Genomic DNA, 20,259 nt, shown 5'->3' on the forward strand with positions numbered 1-20,259 from the left:
TGGATAGGAACTGCCAGATTCTGGCCAGGATCCTGCAGCATTTCCAGTGGATCACATGACAAGCAGAAATTCCCCAGGAAAAACTTGCTTTTGATTTTTCTTTCCTATTTTTATTTTTTTTCCTGCACGGTAATGGAGAAAAGTCTTAAGCTGCTGGATTTCCGTGTGAGTTTTTCGGTCATCAAAGTCACAGAAGCCCTTTTTTTTGGGGGGGGGGAGGATGGGATGCTTATTGTCAAGAAGTGTGCATTTGTAGTAACAGCAGCAGTTGTTGTATGCATGCGTGCGTGTATCTACCTGTCAGTCAATCAGTTTTGATTCCTATTTCTTGCAAAAAAATTATTTTAAAATGTTACTGAAACAGCAATGGACAACATCCAAGGCTCCAGGGGGGACATTACCTCCCCACACACACACACAAAACTCAGGAACCACACACACTCCCCAACAACCCTATCCCCAAAAGAACCACAAAAATGAGGATTAGGCAAATCATATATGGGGCCATAATTTATCATATACAACTTTATCATTTTCAAATACTTGAAAGGCTATCATTCAAAGGAAGGGCAGGATCTGTTTTCAACCATCCCAGAGTGCAGGATATGCAACAATGGACTCAAGTTACAAGAAACCAGATTTCAACTGATTGTCAGGAAAAACTTCTGTTAGAGCAGTGCAACAGTGGAACCAATTACCTCTAGAGGTGATGAGTGCTCCAACACAGGAGGCATTCAAAAGAAACTTAACAACCACCTGGCAGATGTTCTTTGATTTGTATTTCTGCATCAAGCAGGGGGTTGGATTTGGTGACCTTATAGGCCCCTTCCAACTTCATGATTCTGTGGTTCTAACTCATTTTGCTGCCTCTAAAGGCTGCTTTATTTATTTATTTATTTATTTATTTATTTATTGGACTTATATACCGCCCCATAGCGCTACAAGCACTCTCCGGGCGGTTTACAATTTTTAATTATACAGGCTAGTCCTTTAATTGGCTTTTTTAACCAATATGAAGTACCTAGTCAGTCATGTCTAATTTTTTTTTAACCAAAGTCCTAAAACTACTCCTGAAACATGAAATTGGGCCCATAAAGCTGGCCATACAGGGTAGAGTATTCTGGAAGTTATAGCCCTCCCATCAAAATGGTAAGATCCCTGAGCAGTAAGAGCAAGAAGCACAACATTTTGTGTAGGTAGTACTGAGGTTCCAACTTGAATTATTGTTTTTTAAAAGGCAAAAGATTTAAAAGAATGTTAAAATGTATGTCTGTAAGAAGAAATTTTATACATATATACATTGGTTTGGAGATGATATCAGTGAAACTGAATTTTATGGATTAAAAATACTCCAAGATACATTGGAGATGTAAGCAAGAAGCTGGAACCTACATCCACCTGTGGTGGGAATGTGAATATGTAATTAAATTTTGGAAGTTGGTTTTTAAAGAAATAAGTGAAATATTAAATTTAAATTTTAGAATATGTCCTAAAATAGCACTTTTACTGATATTTGAGAGGGAACAATGAAAGTCAACAATGAACGTACTGATTATAAATGTATTAACAGCAGCTAAATTAATAATAGCAAAGAATTGAAAGGTGAAGTGCAATCTCCAGCTAAATGAATGATATAAAGTGTGGAATGTATCTATTAATGATAAATTAACATGCAAAATTAGGGTAAGAAAAGGAAGGTTTAATAAGAATGTTTTTCAAGATATATGGGGAGAATTTATCAACTTTGTATTAACAAAGGGGAAGGGTTGTGTATCTTTACAAGAGTCAATGTATTTTTGATGGGCAAATGGGGCTCCATAAAAGGAAGGAAATACATTCTCTCCCTTGGTCCCGGGGAAGGGGACCGCATTAAGTGTATAATGTAGATTTTCTTTAGTTTTTACTTTTATGTATATTAAATGTATTAAATAAATAATAAAAAAATTATTGGTTACGCTTCATGTGTGAGTCTGGGCATGGCATGGCTGCAACCAAATGGTCGAAACTAGACACATGAAATTTGGTATAGATACTCCTGATTTCTGTACGTAAAGAAACAGATAGGCTGTATTTCTGCTAGCTGTGCTGGCTGGAGGATTCTGGGAATGATAATCTTTGTATTAAAACAGCAAGAGCTAGAAATCCAGAATTCTGCATGAGCACTACTGATTTCCCAACAGAAATAATTGGAGGGGTTATATTTTGGCTGGCCATGATGGCAGCAAGTTACAGCCCAAAGAAATTAACAGCTTGAAAGGTCTCTGAAGTGATTAGAGCTAGAAAATATGAAACTTGGTGTGGATGCTGTTGACTTCCCAGTTTTAAAAAACAGTTGAGTTAAATCATGAAACCAGCTCTCTCACAGCCCTCGTTTTCCTTGCCTGTTTGTGCACACTCTCTTTCATTTCTCCCAAAAGATCTCCCGCCACAGTAAGAGCTCGATACCTTGCATGGAAATGACAAAAATCATAATCTAAAGAACAGGGTGGGTTACACTTCCGAACTGGAGCCTCTTCTGCTTGGCATCTGTCTCTTTGTTTGTCCTAAAATATTTCAAAAACAGTAAGTGGTGGAAACACAATATTCTGCAAGGAAATAACTGATTTCCCAGTTTAAATAAGTGGTGGGTTAAATGTCAGAATCATCAGAGCCTGTTCTGTCTGTCAGTCCTGAACAGACTGTGAAATGGAGAGAATTAGAAACATGAACTTTAGCATAGACGCTGCTGATTTCCCAACAACCTGGATTGGTAACACCTGGAAATTATTTCCCAGAGCCCTTTCGAGTGTTTGGTTGTTGTTGTTTTTCCTCCCCCAAAAGATCTCCGAAATGATGAAAACCCGAAGCCAGAAGATTAGAACGGATAGGACAGAATTCCTAAGAACTAGACTGGCTATACTGTGTTTTACAGTTGCTCCCCCAAAGCCCCAAATGGCCCCGCTGATCCTTAGCTCGCAGTAATGCCTGATCATAGGCATTGACTGGACTCCTCTATTACTCTGGTACAGGCCGAGTGAGTAGTAAAGAGAGAGACAAAGGCAGAGAGAGTTGAGGGTAAAGGGAATAACATTTGGGTAATGGGAATAAAAAGCCTAGTGTGGGGAGGGGGCATATTGGGGAAGAAGTGAAGTCTAACACTGGGATAAGGGAGTAGAACTAATAGGGGTGAGGCCAGGTGCATTTATTTGATGTAAGGCAACACGCCCAAGGATAACTAGATGGCTTAAAGCCAGATGGCTCAACTAATCCATCACCTCCTGTTAAATGTCTGGTAGTTTGTTGTTGTTTAGTCATTTAGCCATGTCCGACTCTTCGTGACCCCACGGACCAGAGCATGCCAGGCCCTCTTGTCTTCCACTGCCACCTGGAGTTGGGTCAAATTCATGTTGGTAGCTTTGATGACACTGTCCAGCCATCTCGTCCTGTGTCATCCCCTTCTCCTCTTGGCTTCACACTTTCCCAACATCAGGGTCTTTTCCAGGGAGTCTTCTCTTCTCATGAGATGGCCAAAGTATTGGAGCCTCAGCTTTAGGATCTGTCCTTCCAGTGAGCACTCAGGTTTGATTTCCTTCAGAATGGATAGGTTTGTTCTCCTTGCAGTCCAGGGGACTCTCAAGAGCCTCCTCCAGCACCACAGTTCAAAAGCATCAATTCTTTGGCGGTCGGCCTTCTTTATGGTCCAGCTCTCACTTCCATACATCGCTACAGGAAAAACCATAGCTTTGACTATGCGGACCTTTGTCAGCAAGGTGATGTCTCTGCTTTTTAAGATGCTGTCAAGGTTTGTCATCGCTTTCCTCCGAAGAAGCAGGCATCTTTTAATTTCGTGGCTGCTGTCTCCATCTGCAGTGATCATGGAGCCCAAGAAAGTAAAATCTGTCACTGCCTCCATATCTTCCCCTTCTATTTGCCAGGAGGTGATGGGGCCAGTAGCCATGATCTTAGTTTTTTTGATGTTGAGCTTCAGACCATTTTTTTGCACTCTCCTCTTTCACCCCCATTAATTCCTCCTCACTTTCTGCCATCAGAATGGTATCATCCGCATATCTGAGGTTGTTGACATTTCTTCTGGCAATCTTATTTCCGGTTTGGGATTCCTCCAGTCCAGCCTTTCGCATGATGTATTCTGCATATAAGTTAAATAAGCAGGGAGACAATATACAGCCTTGTCATACTCCTTTCCCAATTTTGAACCAATCAGTTGTTCCATATCCAGTTCTAACTGTTGCGTCCTGTCCCACGTATAGATTTCTCAGGAGATAGATAAGGTGGTCAGGAACTCCAGTTTCTTTAAGAGCTTGCCATAGTTTGCTGTAGTCCACACAGTCAAAGGCTTTTGCGTAGTCAATGAAGCAGATGTTTTTCTGGAACTCTCTGGCTTTCTCCATAATCCAGCACATGTTAGCAATTTGATCTCTAGTTCCTCTGTCCCTTGGAAATCCAGCTTGTACTTCTGGGAGTTCTCAGTCCACATACTGCTGAAGCCTACCTTATAGGATTTTGAGCATAACCTTGCTAGCATGTGAAATGAGTGCAACTGGTGGCTATCTTAACTACCAAAAAGGTGATAATGTTGAGGCCGGAGGGGAGAGGGCTTTTTGGTGAGACACAACAAGTCCTTTTCCCTTGTCACCAACCTTTGAGTTTCTCTGTAAGGTACATTTACAGGGAGGTCTCCAAGGAATCTAGCAGTGTGTGGACAAAATCATGACAGGCAAAATATTCTAATGAGTTTTTGAGTCCCAAGGTATATCAAGATTTTACAGGTTAAAATCTGGAGATTCATTTCGTTCACATGTATTCAGTATCTGGGGCCTCCTGTGCCTTAAGGGCCACCAAGAATCCTCAAGTAAGAAACCTGCTCTTTTAGAATGAGCGCAACCCCAGCTAGAAGAGGTTGAACACCACGTAATCAGTTTGAAGAACAATCGATCCACCCATAGCACTTCAGTCTTAACTGGATCCCACCTCAGTTTGTTGAGCACATCTGATTCATTGCTGTAGCTCATGCATCAATTTTCCACACCTATCATCTCACTTACTAAAGATGGAAAAGAGAAATATTACCAAGTGTCATCAGGGTAAAGCTGACAACACATTCTCAGGCTTTCTATAGGGACTAGGGAGCCTTTTGACTGTGCCCACCAAAAGGCAAATACCATTTTATTCAGACAAGCTTTTTTGGCAATTGTCTTGAGCTTTTAAAAGAGAGTGTGCCATGCTTTTGTATTGATTTAATATTTTAGAAAACCCATCTGTTATTTTTAATATTATAACTTGTTTAATCGTGGCTCAATAACCTAACTTACTGATTTTTCATTTACAATGTTTTGAAATCTTTTTTTGGGGGGGAATTGCCTTGAGCCCCATTTTAGAGAGAAAGTTAGGATATGAATTGAAGAAACAAGCTGAACTTCTTGGCAATATACCAGCTACTTAAACTGTGTTTCAATATTTCAACTTAAATATAGTATTATACTTTTATATCAATACTCTGTTATAATTATAACCTTGTAATATTATAACATAGAGGTGTGCTGTACAGAAAGAAGGGCTCTGCAGTTGCCTCTCAACCAGGGTGTCTTCTGGATGGAGTGTTAATGGTCTTAAATCAAATTGGCTATTGGTTGCCATGCAAAGGGGAAAATAGAGCTAAAACAGGATTTAACAGATATACTGTAACTGGAATCTTGTAATTAACATACACCTGTTCCAAGCCCTTGGGATGGAGCCAACTATATGTCATATGAAATAAAATTAATTACATTGATGAGAAATTAAGATGAAAAAATATGGTAGGATGGGTGCTGCAGGAAAGTTCTTGTCGTTCAGACAAAGCTACATTCCATCCAAGAGTCATGTGTGTAAGCTTGTGGAAATTGCTCAGGTAGCATGTGCCTGACTCTGCCTTGTATGCTGGATGGATTCATGTGTGCATATACAGTCCACAGCACAGGCTGACGCCTCAAATCTGTAAAAGGTATTTATAGCTGAATTAGATAGCTTGGCCGTGTTGTCTCAAATCATTCTAAAGAACCACTTAACCACAGATCACTTCTCTGACGTAATGTCAAAGGGAAAAATGGGTTCACTATAGTCACAGACTGATGCTAAAAAAAAGGAAAGAAAGTAAAAGCAAACCACTGCGCATGCTCACCATCCAATACTATAATGCTAGGTAAGTTGGTATTGAAGCTTGGTGCGGCCCAGCAAAGATCCCAGTTGTAACAGTACTACAGACATGATAATGGGCGAAAACCATTCTCATCCACTTTCAAAAGACAATGGAAGAAGAAGCATTTTAATATAATAAAGAAATAAAGAGCCCATGCACACACATGCACACACATCCCATTTATTAAAGTCAGCCCATTATGACCTTTCTGCAATTTGCTATTGGCAATTCCGTCAACATTTCTTTAAATTTAATTGAGAAGCCCAAGACGTGACAGAAAAGAAGATGTGTTCATCTCAATTGTAAAACCTCTCACTTTAATGCATCATGGAATTAATTGGGCACACAGGCTTCATATCAAATACAATAAGCAGGGCAGTAATTGATTAAGACCTGAGGGAACAATGGGGCCTCGTTGGCTTGTTAAAAGGAGGCAACCCATAAAAAGGTTAGGAATTTAAAACTTGGAGAGGCGTAGGGGAACCAGCCGTCTCAAAAGGGTGTTAATAACAAAAATTATCCCCAGGGCTTGAATTAAATTGTCCGATTTTATGTCTCACGTCTGTCAATGCAAGCATGTTCAATTAGGTGATGTAACTTAGAGTCCTGGCTAGTTCTCCAATCCTCCAGCAAAAGAAGATAAGTTACTCTGGGGAGTTCCTGTTGTGTGACTCACTGTAGCCCAGCATGACGTGCCTTGTCTTCTCTTCCTACCACTACAGTTGGGAGATCCCTCCTAGGTTTCCCTCTTTAGCTCTGAACCAGGATGACAGGCTCCTGCTGTGAAGCTGAGTCGTTGCTCTAAATCCTGTGCTTGTTGAACACAGAGAGCAAGAGAGACAGGCAGGCAAGCAAGGCCCTGTTTTCAGAGTTTAGAATCCACGCTGAGGGAGTAAGATTGTTGTCACAACTCTTTTGATGTCCAAGTCACATAGGGACCTCTTCTTTACAACAAGGGAGATACCTTTGTTAGGAGAAGGTTGTATTTCTGGGTGAGGCCAAGCTGTCCATTCAGGCCACAGTCTGAAGAAAAACGACGTATTCCCCCTACAGTGTAGGAGTGAAGGTTTTGTGTATGCAGAATTGGGCACTGGATCCAAGAAGATGAGGAACAGAACAGACCACATGCATGGCTGCCTATTACTGATGTGGTGTCTGGAGTGACATAATGGTATAATCATAGTACTTTTTGTGTAATACGGCAAAGTATAGTTCAAGTTTCTGTAATGTCTTTAAATGTGACCCTTTCCTCAAAATAGATGAGGGTGGATTTTCCTTTCCACTTAATATAGGGAAGAGGCAAGTTTCACAGTGAGGGCCCCAGACAACAAGAACCGCTGTACTCGTATCGTGACAGAGCACAATTCAAGGGCACAGGGAGGTATGAAGAGGGGTCTCCTCCTGAGACCATGAACTATCCATTGCAAGATTCTGGATGCACACCACAAATTCTGTTAGAATCTACATTGTTGAAAGTAATAAAAGAAATGCTCCCTTTGTCCTAATATATTAAAGGGCTCTCTTTTCCCCCAGGAGTCAAGCCAAATCAGCGCCTTGCTCTGTACACTCCACATTCTCCTCTACCAGACTCTCCTTCTGGCCAAATTTATACAGTATCTGTTTCGCCTATGGCATTTCAAGATTTCACATGTGAAGCTCATTTAACAGTTCCATCTTTGTGTGTGTGTGTGTGCGCGCGCGCGCGCAGGAAAGAGCTTGAAAATGTATTGTGGTTTGCTTTTTGTTTTAAATTGCAGCTGCCAAAATCTCTTGGCCAGCATGTTGGCTGGAAGATTCTGAGACTTGTAGCTCAAACATGTAACTTTTTGCAAGTTCTGTTTGGGCATTGAATATCTCCATCTATGCATTGCTCTCTGTCATAGCATGGAAGTAACAAATGAAAAAAGAATCTGCAATTAGTTAATTTTTGGACAACAAAGGTGCAATGAAGCTACGTTTCAAAAACAGTAAGATCACCTTTCCTGTATTAGTGACATGTAATGATTTCTACTTTTAAAAATTCATTCTATACAGTAGGCATTTGTAAAGGAATTTTTCATGTTTTATTCTATTTTTATATGAATCCTCAGTTTTCCCCAAAAGTGTAATAATTAATTAATGAAAAATTAATGAAAGATGTAACAAATAACACAAGTTCCTACATCACTGCAATGAGTAACAGCAGTGGGTTACTTTTCACACCAGTAAGAGGAATGAATTACTTCCTAAAACTGATTTTTCCAAACTCTGCTTTTTGTGCCCTTTTGGTCTTGAGTAGTTCTTTTCAACTTTGAGCCCCAGACATTATTGGACTGCAACTCCCAGAAGCCTTTACCACTAGCTGTGCTGGCCAGGATTTCTGGGAGTTGCAGCCCAACAACATCTGGAGAGCCAGGTTTGGTTTGTATAGTTTGAACTTTGCCCTCCTACAGGGTTGAACGGAGGCACTTGTGCTCCTGATGTTACAAATTCCAGTGAAATAGCACAGGCAGCAATGATGCTACATTTTCAAGTTCCTTCCAAGGTAACACCTCCCCCTCTCCTTTCTGAGCAAGCAATTCTGCACCAGCCCATCTGGAAAGGAAGCCAGGGTCTGCGTTTGATCCCAGCCTTCAAAAGTATTTTTCTCCAGCTATCTGTCACCTTCGAAGCTGTGCCAAGAAGTAAGGTGTTCCCTTCATCATCATGCTGATGAATCTGAGGCAAAAGCATTCATCAGGAGCAGCCTTGATTATTGCAGCCTAGACATCCCCACTGCTAACACACATATACCCTGTTGTGAAAGCTGCATCTTCCTTTTTCAGCACATCCAAAATGAATCATCTGGGCTTCCTGCTGTGATGATCAAATTAATTAACCCACTTCACTTCTCTACTTTGCTTCTTTGGACTGGCTCCCAAACCTTCAGAGCCATCAAAAATGAAAAGCTAACCCTTGTCTGACAAGTCTCTTTCGGTATCGTACAGTTAATTAGTTAGCTAGTTAGTTTTTAATTTTTTAAAATAACAACCCACCATTCTTCAGCAAAATCTTCTTAGGGAGGCTGACAGCTGATGAAAACCATTTAAACAATAAAATGTGACAGAGTAATAAAAAGAGTAACATAATTAAAACGGCAAAGGTACATCACAAGACAAGAATATAAAACCAAATTCAGACCATGTTTTTAAAGGGCTGGGGAGAATTAGAACAGTTTTTACCTGGAACCATTGGAAAAAATCATCAAAATAGAACTGTGGGGAGACATCTCAGGAAGAACAACATCCTGCTTCAAACTATGGGGAGCTACCACAGAAAAGACTCTGTTACACTAATTAGAACCTGTGCCTTTGCTGAGAAAGTTCAGGAAATATCCCTGAGAATGATGAATTTTATGGCCAGGCAGCTCGTATACTGAAAAGGGTAGACACATGAGCCACTTAAGGCTTAAAGGTAAATATCCAGACTTTATACCGTACCTGGAAATGAACCTGTGGAGTTGGCATTGTGAAGTTGGTTTGACCCCAGCTGGTTTGATGCTGGTGTGTTGTGTTCCCCACACACCTGATTGACAGCTTTCTCATTTTGTTTTGTACCACATGGGATGAACAACTTCATGTCAGGCTATATCTAAAGTTCTGAGCTTTTGGTTAGGAGCCGGTAGCTCAGTTGTGACTCAGACAGTTGTGACTCTTGACACAGGCTGATTTGAGCACAGGTTGAAATGACATTAACTATCATTCAGTATAGTTACTTAGAACTGGTTCCATTGTAGCTGTACTGTTGAAATCAGCTTGTTGACATACAAATGGCTTCCTAGCATTAGTCACAATTGCTTTGTGGGCTAGGTCAGGTCAACCTTTTACAAAAAGAGCTGTTCTGATCTCCTGCAGCATGCCTTCTTCATTTGTCTCACTCAGAGATTGGAGACGTTATTTCTTAGGGATTGTCAGGGTTCTTGTACAAAATAGGTACTTTTTCTAGGTTTTTCTGATGTTTCTGAAAAGTCTTCAAAAGCAGTCCCACATGCCTAGCCATCTAAGCTGGAGGTTGCCAGGGTATGGATAACTGAGGCCAAGATTTCTGTCTTAGAGATGGCTCAAAATGGCAGCTGACGTGTCAGAGCGAGCTTGCCCCCTTCAGAATGGATTGTTTAGACCTGTCAGTTTTTCTATAAACTGTGGCACTGGCTGTGAGTTCCTGATTGAGCATTTGTCCTTCCTTCCCTTGACGAGCGCCCCTTCCAAGGATTCAGACAGAACAGCATCATGCATGGATCAGTAACAATGCTTTCCTCCCTTTTTTATGTGTGATTTACTTTGTTTTTTAAAACTGTTCCTAGAAAAGAAATGCCACTGGCTCAAGCAGGCTTGTTAAAAATACAAAATCGCAGTGTGCTGCTCAGCACAACCCTTAAAAAAAAAAAAACCTGAAACACCAGGAAAAACTTATTTTTTAATGTGTGGGTTTCTTGCTTCTTCAACAAAGAAGAACTAGCAAAAAGATGCTTTATTCAAGATTAAAAGGCATCACATGCTATATTGGGTGATGGGATATGGCAAAGGGATACCAAATATTAACAATACAATGTTAAGTATGTCTAATCGGAAGGAAGCTCCAATGGTTTCTGTGAGACATATTCTCAAGTAAACATGATGAAGAATTGGTGAAATGGTAATGCAATGTTGTGGGGAGGAATTATAATAACAGTTAATATGCCATGAAGTCAATTCTGACTTACGGTGACCCTTTTTGAGGTTTTTTAAAAATAGAGTACTCAGAAGTAGTTTACCATTCCCTTCCTCTGCATGCTCTCTAGGACTCTTTAGCTTGCCCAAGGCTACACAGGCTGGCTCTTCTCCTACAAGGCATGATAAAAGATGGAACTCTTATGCCTCTATCTAACTCACTGAGCTATCCAGCCAGCTTGTGGGGAAAGCAATTTCAGGAAACATTTTCTCTTTGAATAAGTGGGTCAATTTCACACAGTTAAATCCAGTGAAATCTCTGTCTCTTGCGAGGTCTAATAACTGCCTGGAGGATATCAGCAGTTGGATGGCCAATCTAACCTGGCAAATGTTACTGAGTGCCATAGCGGGCATTTAATGTAATAGTGACAAACCAACACTGGTCAGTGTCCCCAGGTTGTAAGCCTAACATTTAGTGTTACCTGGTCTGGTCAGACAAACAGTTCAACACCACAACCACCAATATTGTGAACTGAGGGGCCAAAATCACAAGCCCTTGCATGATATATCACAATAAGCAGCAGCAGCTGGTAGGGGCAGAACTGAGACCTTGGTGTATGGGGAACAAGGTGGGGGGGGATTCAATTATGGTGCTGACCTGAATCCTCACACCCCCCCCCCCCCGTTATTTGTTTCCTGAGAAAAGCTTGCTTTGGAACCAAATTCAGTTAGTAGCATTCTCCACTCCTTGGTCTACACCAAATGATGAGATCACAATGGAGGATCTGTTGCCACTCATTCAAGGTGGCAAGGTAATACCTTACCACCTTGAATGAGTTAAAATCTCCAGGGCTAAATGAACTGCATCTGAGAATACTAAAGGAACTAGATGAAGAACTCTCAGAACTGCCATCCATTATTTTCTTGAAATCATGGGAAACAAGGGAGGTGCCAGAGGTTTGGAGGAGGACTAATGTTGTCCCTATCTTCAAAAAGGGCAAAAAAAGAGGAACCTGGGAACTACAGGCCAGTCAGCCTGACATCAATCTCAGGCAAAATTCTTGAACAGACCATAAAGTGGTCATTGTGCAAACATCTAGAAAATAATGCAGTAATAACTAGAAGTCAACACAGATTTGTCAAGAACAATTCCTGCCAAAATAATTTGATCTAATTTTTTTTAAATCAGGTGACCTCCCTGATAGACAGAGGGAATGCTGTGGATGTAATATATCTTGATTTCAGGAAAGCTTTTGACAAAGTGCCCCATGATATCCTGATTAGCAAGCTAACTAGGTGTGGGCTGGATATATCAAGTGTGAGGTGGATACACAATTGGGTGCAGAATGGTACTCAGAGGGTGATGATTAATGGGTCCTTCTCTAACTAGCAGGAGGCAACAAGTGGGGTAGCCCAAGACTCAGTCCTGGGCCCGGTGGTCTTCAATATTTTTATTAATGACTTGGATGAGGGAATACAGGGAATGCTTGTCAGATTTGCAGATGATACCAAATTGGGCAGAATAGGTAATACCCTAGAAGGCAGAAACAAAATTCAAAATGATCTTGATAGGATGGAGCACTGGGCCGAAAGCAACAGAATGAAACTGAACATGGATAAGTGCAAAGTCCTGTACCTCGGAAAAATAAACCAATTGCACTGTTACAAGATGGGGGATACCTGGCTCAACAAAACTACAAGCAAGAAGGATTTTGGAATTGTTGCAGAGCACAAGCTAAATATTAGCCAAGAGTGTGATGTGGCTACAAAAAAGGCTAATGCTAGTTTAGCCTGCATTAATAGAAGGATAGTTTCCAAATCCCACCAGGTGCTAGTCCCCCTCTATTCAGCACTGGTTAGGCCTCATCTTGAGTACTGTGTCCAGTTCTGGACACCACACGTCAAGAAGGATTCTAACAAATTGGAACAAGTTCAGAGGAGAGCAACAAGGATGATTGGGGCCTGGAAACCAAGCCTTATAAGGAAAGGCTGAAAGAATTGGGCATACTTAGCTTGAGAAAAGAAGGCTGAGGGGTGATTTGATAGCACTTTTCAAAGATTTGTAAGGCTGTCATACAGAGGAGGGGCAAGATCTGTTCTCGATTTTTCCAGAGTGCAAGACACGCAACAATGGGCTCAAGTTAAAGGAAGCCAGATATCGGCTGAATATCAGGAAAAACTTCCTAACTATTAGAGCAGTATGACATTGGAACCAGTTACCTCAGGAGTTGGTGAGTGCTCCAATACTGGAGCCATTCAAGAAAAACTTAAATAATCACCTGGCAGATATGCTTTGATTGTATTCCTGCGTTGAGCAGGGGTTGGACTTGATGACCTTGAAGGCCCCTTCCAACTTCACTTCTCTATTCTATGATTCTATGATAAGGAGGCTGCTCTGATCTTGTCAAGCTGTGGTTCCCTTGTGTCCTAGGCATCATAACTGATGGAACATTAGAGACCCAGTGTGAGCAAAGCCAAACTCCAATGTTAGTTTTTTTATTCAGAGATTTATTCAGATATCTGATAGGTTTCAGGAGGAACAAGAAACAACTTTCAGCCAACCTGAACTCTTCACCACCTGGCTCTCTGGATCTAAGAAGCATCCATAACTAAGTGGCCACCCTTAGAAATTGAGGCAATAACTCATAAATTTTATATTACTATTATATAAATGTGTTCCCTTTTTTTCCAGCTTCCAGACCAACCTAGCATGGCAACACATGGGCTAATTGCTGTACATATTGGTCTGTTTTAGAACTAGGATAGAGGATGTCAACTCTAACACTGTTAGCCACTGTGTTCTGCCCATTGATTTTCAATCCCTTTTCCTCTTAGTGTCCTGACTAGTGAATGAATTAATCGGAGTTAGCACGCAAGAAGTCTGTGTAGAAGAGGAAAAGATCTGAGGGGAGGAAATAAATTTCACATTGGAAATCCAAAACTGTCTGGCAAGGTTTGGTTCATTGGGACAATGATAGCCTCAGTAAGGATGTAGGATGAAGGAAGGAACAGAAGGAGGGAGGGAGGGACTTTCAAATTCAAGCTGTCCTTGAATGTAGGATGTGCTGTTTGTCAGAGGGGCCATTTTACATATTGAAAGGAACAGAACAAAGCAGGAAGTGAGCAATGGGCAGGTCAGAGAAGTAAGGCAGCTAACCTTGCCTGGGCTGTTTTATTTTTTGGCCTGTTTCTTCGAGGTGAAGAAAGTGGCACAGAAGGGTCGCCAGCTGATCAGACTCATTCCTTGAGTCTTCAATGCCAAAATGAAGGACTGGGGCAGGTGGGCAGATCCTTATGATGTCACAGGAGAAGCCCTCCTGATGATGTCACAAAGGTTGGGAGTGGCTCCAAAAGTGCTTCTGGGCCAGATGTTTGTGAAAACGAAAAGAATCAAGGTAAATTGATCTAGGCTCACTAACCAAGTCATATGGCAATCTAGAAAATAGGTTTTAAAAAAACATGGCTAGGCAGGTGGCAAAATGTACTCAGCAGCTGCAGAAATTCGTTATTTCTGCAAGCGCATATATCCCATTTGGCCTGATCTACAGCATCCACGACACACAGAGAGATTTTTTAGACCTGATATGCTACATGACTAAATTGAGATTATTGTACTTTCGCCCTATAATGAGAAGATAAGGCTTACTGGGAAAGGCAGTAATGCAAGGAAAGTGTAAGGAAAAGAGGAAAATCTAACAAGCTGGATCAATTCAATAAAAGAAACCATGGCTTTTAGTTTGCAACACCTGAGCTGAGCTATTGGACCTAAGATCTTTTGGAGGCCATAATTCATAAGATTACCATAAATCAGATATTATTCTCTAAAGCATAGCAACAAATACTACTGATGGGGCTGGTGGAAGACTTCCCGGCCAGCTCACAGGGAATTCCCACACTCCTTGCTTTTCTCATGGCTTGTGCATCTGTGACACTGGTGCTATACTTCATGCCTTGCTGCAAATGGCATGAGAGTCCCAAGTGTCCACGAACTTTCTCCCTGCCCCCCCCTCCTTCATTTGGAGACCACTGACCATATACCATAACTATATGGCAGTATGGACAGATTCATAGTTTTTGATGAAAGACATAGCACGCCCCGAAAGTTACAGTGGAATTCGCCAGCTGTCAACTGATTGCTAGAACATTGGATCAGTGTTAAAAAACAACAACAACATAATTTAATAACCACAGGTAGTACAGCACAGTAGGTTTAGCCTGTAAACGGCATCCCTGCTTGTGGGAAATTATTCCACTAGGCATTCAGTATGCAGAATGACCCCCAGCATCTCTTTCGGCAGTCCTTGTCTTCTTTTTTCAAAATTTTCCCCTTATCTAGACCTAACCAGCTCTATCCTCCTTTAGTCATATGATCTGACAAGGCCATATCCTGTGGTGATATGGCTTAAGGCACAAAACAAGTGTACTGACATGTAAGCCACACTTGGCACTCCCTTTGTACATCACAGGTCAAGTTCTCTGGCCTGCACTTCTCAATAGTAACTTAGAACTGCAGCTTCATTGCAAGAATATAAAACCAGGACGGTATGTGGGAGGTATCAGACACAGATGCCAGGGCCTGTAGGAATGGGGGAAGGATCCCATTTCCCTGTGTTTTATTCTCAGTGTTAAGTACCAGATGGCATCCTTTCAGGACTCTAGATTGTCACAAAGCCCTCATTGTGTTGCACCCTTGACTGAGGCCAGCAGCAATAATGATTCATGTGGCATCTGCAACCTGCCACCATTCCATTTCACCCCATCCGCCTTCTCCTGTGTCTTTCTTCCTTTCCCTGTGATCACAACAGGGTTGTTGTTGTTGTTTTTACCATAAAAGAACGTTGCTGCGCTAAACAGCTTCATTAATTCTGTCACCACTTCTTTCCATATGAGGAAAGAGACAGGGAATGCATAGGCTTGGAAGTGAGTCAAAGATTTTTCTGTCCAACTACCCGGGTAGATGGTTCAAAGCCCTGAGAGCCGACCGGCCTTCGCTCTGCAGAAGGGCCCGGCTGAACTGGCACACTGGTTTTGCCGGGCCGCTCCCAAATGGGGCTGCAGGTGTTACTGGTAGTGACAGCCACGCATGTTTGAACCACACACCCTGTGAAATGGCCTCCTCCCTCCTTCCTTGCCCCCCTCCTCACCGAAAGTGCACTTCCTCTGCTTTGTCAGCACGGCTCCCCTTGGCCTGTCAAGGCAGCTTTTGAAAAGCGTGAGGGAAATGAGTCACCCGGCAGAATGTGGGAATTATCCTGTTTAGCTTCTCTCCTTTATCCTTTCAGCAAAGTGCAATGAAAAACCTCAGTCACAAGAGACCAGAAGGCTCCCTTGTAACTGACAGAAACCAAATGTTTGAGAGCTCTTGGATCCTGTTATTGAAAAGGGCACGACCCGCGAGCTGCACCTCCATTTGTCATCATTTTAATTTAATCTAATTTGAGGCTTTTGCAAAACCCTTTCATCTGCTTTCAAGCCTTGGCCACTTTGGATCCTTTGCTTTTTGTGTTTTTTTTCTTGTGCACTATGTCGGGTATTTGCGGGGAAGCCATTTCATTTTCTAAATGTTCCTGAGCCAACCTTTGTCTCCTACGACCACAGCTTGGGAAAGTTACTTTGAAGGCTACAATGCCAAGAATATCTCAGTCAGCATGATGACCACTGGCTGTGCGGATTGCCCGGTTCTGGGCGTCGTCACTCAAGAAGTAGAGTTAGGCATGACATGAACCATCCCTTCCCCTCGACCAACCAGGCTGGTTTGTGGTTTGTATCATGACCAGTGTGGGGATCCCATTTTGTTGAAGACACAGAAGCGTTTTGTTTGCTTTGGCAAAAAGGGGATACCCGCCCGTCCCCTTCCCACTACCCTGCCCCCGTGGCCTCCATCTACCTGCTGTTGCCACCTCCACCACAGGTGCCATCCTCGGAGGCAGTGGGCCGGGCTTCCCTGCCAGGAGCTGGCTGTTGCTTCTGAGCATGTGCCCACAGCACTGACAGAAGCATCAGGAGCAAGTAGCGCCCCCACCACCACCTGGCACAAAGAGGGAAAGTGAACAGCAAACCTGTTTGTTTTGTTTTGTTTTTTTCCTGAGGACTTGTAGTGGTTCATGGTTCGTTTTTTTGGTTTGTGCCCATCTTTATCAATAAGTAAATATTCTAAGGTATTATTATATTAGCCTGGAATTACGTCTATTGAATACAGTTTCTCGGGAGTTATTTAGCACTGAATCACATTTTTAGTTATAACAATGGGAGATATTTCTCCCCGTGCCATAACAAAGACAACACTAATGTGTGTGCGCATGCGTACATACTCTCATACACAGAGTAACATGTCTCCTGTCTCCTTTCAGAGAGTCCAAACATTTTGAAGGAGCAGAAGAGCAGACAAGCAAGTTGTGCTTCTTCTTCCAAAGGGAAATCACTTAAAAATGTCAGCCCCACCTGTCAAAAAAGTTTGTGAATTTATTTGTAATTTCTTCCTCTCTATTACAGCCAAACCATCATTTTTTGTATGACAGAAAAAAACTGACTGTGTGGCAGGGGGGAAAATCCATGTTTGGACTCAGACAATGACTGAAAACAAAATGATCCATATTACAGTGCCTTTATACAAATCTATAATGAGACCACACTTGGAATATTGATCTAAATCCTATTGTTGGTTCCAACTGGAGTAGACCTATTGAATCAGTGGAACTTGCATGTGTATTGACTTAACATATTTATTCCATGGGCCTTCTCTAGTTTACAGTAAAACTCAATTGATCCTATTGTGTATAGTTCTGGATCGTTACTTTGCAAAAAGGATACTGAAAGGATGAAAAGAGTGAAGAAAAGAGCAGCCAAAATTGTCCATGAGTTGAAGCAATTCTGCTACATTGCTTGAGGGTGGGGGTGGAGGGGAAGACCATAACAATGACAACACATGATAGAGAAGACAGAATCATACAATCACAGAATAATGGACTTAGAAGGGGCCTATAAGGCCATTGAGCCCAACCCCTTGCTCAATGCAGGAATACACATCAAAGTCTATTTGACAGATGGTTGTCTAATTTCCTCTGGAATGCCTCAAGCACTGGAACACTCACCACCTCCTGAGGTAAATTGTCCCATTATAGTTCTGCTCTAATAGTTAGGAACTTTTTCCTGATTTTCAACTGAAATGTAGATTCTTGTAACTTGAGCCCATTATAGTGGACCCTCGACTTACAGACGGCTCGACTTACAGACTTTTTGAGTTACAGACTTCTCTGGCTGCAAAATTTAGGTTTGACTTGCAGCTGGAGAATCGACCTACAGACCAGAAAAAAAAAATGGAACAAAAACGGAACAAAAACGGCCGGTTACGGATTAATCAGTTTTCAATGCATTGTAGGTCAATGGAGACTCGACCTACAGACTTTTCAACCTGCAGCCACCGTTCCAATATGGATTAATTCCGTAAGTAGAGGGTCCACTGTATTACATGTCCTGCACTCTGGGATGATTGAAAACAGATCCTGCCAATTCCAAGAATCTTATCATTCATAGTATTATTGAGCCAAGGATCCCTCATCTTGTAACTGTGTCTTTGTTTCCCCTCTCCCCAGGCATAGAATTTTATACCCATTAAATTTCATTCTGTTATTTTCAGCCCAGTGTTTGAGCCTATGATATTCTTTTTGAATTTTGTTTCTGCCTCCTAGATATTAGCTATTCTGCCTTCTAGATATTAGCTATTCTGCCCAATGTTATGTCATACACAACTTTGATAAGTATTCCCTGCACCCCCTCATCCAAGTAATGATAAAATGGTCAGTCGCATAGGGCCCAAGACTGTTACCTTTTCCCATGTTGAGAAAGAGCCATTGATAAACACTCTTTAAGTATGATTCTGTAACCAACGGTGTATCCATGGGACAATTGTTCTGTCCAGCCCATACTTAATAAGCTTGCTCATCAGGATATCATGGGGCACTTTGTCAAAAGCTTTGCTAAAATGAATATATATTATGTCAACAACATTCCCACCATCTTTTAGGGAAGTTAACTGATCAAAAAAATCAGATAAGATGGGCGGGGTAGAAATCTAATAAAATAAATAATAAATAAGATTTGTCTGGCAGGATTTGTTATTAACAAATCTGTGTTGACTTCTTTGTATTATTGCATTGTTTTCAAGGAGCTTGCAAAGTTGCCACTTCATAAACTGCTTCCAAATTTCCCCTGGGATTGACATCAGTCTGATCAGTCTGTAGTTCTCAGGTTCCTCTTTTTTGCCCCTTTTCAAGATAGGGCTATTCACCCTCCTCAAATTATCCAGCACATCTCTCTTACAATACTAGAACTGGAATTATCTAATGATCTAATGAAGATAGCAAAAATCCTAGGATGTTCAGAATGGAAAAGGAGTACTTTTTCATAAAGCAAATGTTCATTCTGGATAGTCCATGTTGCTTTTCATTTCTACTGATCAATTCATGATGAGTTATTACAGTGTTATGTTTATACAAGGCATGGGTTTCTCCAAAAATCTAGGGCAGTGGTCCCCAACCTTGGGCCTCCAGATGTTCATGGACTACAACTCCCAGAAGCCTTCACCGCTACCTCTGCTGGTCAGGATTTCTGGGAGTTGAAGTTCAAGAACATCTGGAGGCCCAAGGTTGGGGACCACTGATCTAGGGACTCTCATATGCCTATCTCGGGACCAAGGAGGGTCACATCCATTTCTACAACATCCCCCCTACAATTTTTTCTCACATAAAATTGAGAGGTTTCTCAACTAAAAAGTCCCCCTTGCTCCCCATAGCCCCAGGAGTTCTGGGGCCCCCTCAAAACACTATAAAATTGTCCCACAACTGCTCAGAGGGTGCAAGGAGATCTTGCAGACCAAAGTGAGGTTTTAAAAAATAAATTTCAGTGCTTGGGTTCTCCTGGCATTTATTGCTTCCCTTGACTTACATGGTGGTGTCAGAGATGGCTAAGAAAAAAAAACCACTCAGATCTGTATGGCTGATGCAATGGAACAACACTGTAAGCAAAGGCGACTTAGGACAGTGAGAACACATCAATTTCTGTCCCATCAAGTTGGAACTGACTTATAGTGACCCTCATAGGGCTTTCGAGGTAAATGAGATATTTAAGGAGTCGTTTTGCCAGTGCCATTCCCCCACACCCCCAATGTGTCTCCATGGTCCAGCAGGGATTCAAACTCAGGTCTCCTAAGTCCTAGTCCACCACTCTATCCTGTACACCAGTGGTCCCCAACCTTGGGCCTCCAGATGTTCTTGGACTGCAACTCCCAGAAGCCTTCACCACCACCTCTGCTGGCCAGGATTTCTGGGAGTTGAAGTCCAAGAACATCTGGAAGCCCAAGTTTGGGGACCACTGCTGTACACAACCCTGGGAACACATGGCATCAAGCAGCTGAGAGTA

The sequence above is a fragment of the Pogona vitticeps genome, chromosome 1 (genome assembly GCF_051106095.1).
Source record: "Pogona vitticeps strain Pit_001003342236 chromosome 1, PviZW2.1, whole genome shotgun sequence".
NCBI classification, from domain to species: domain Eukaryota; kingdom Metazoa; phylum Chordata; class Lepidosauria; order Squamata; family Agamidae; genus Pogona; species Pogona vitticeps.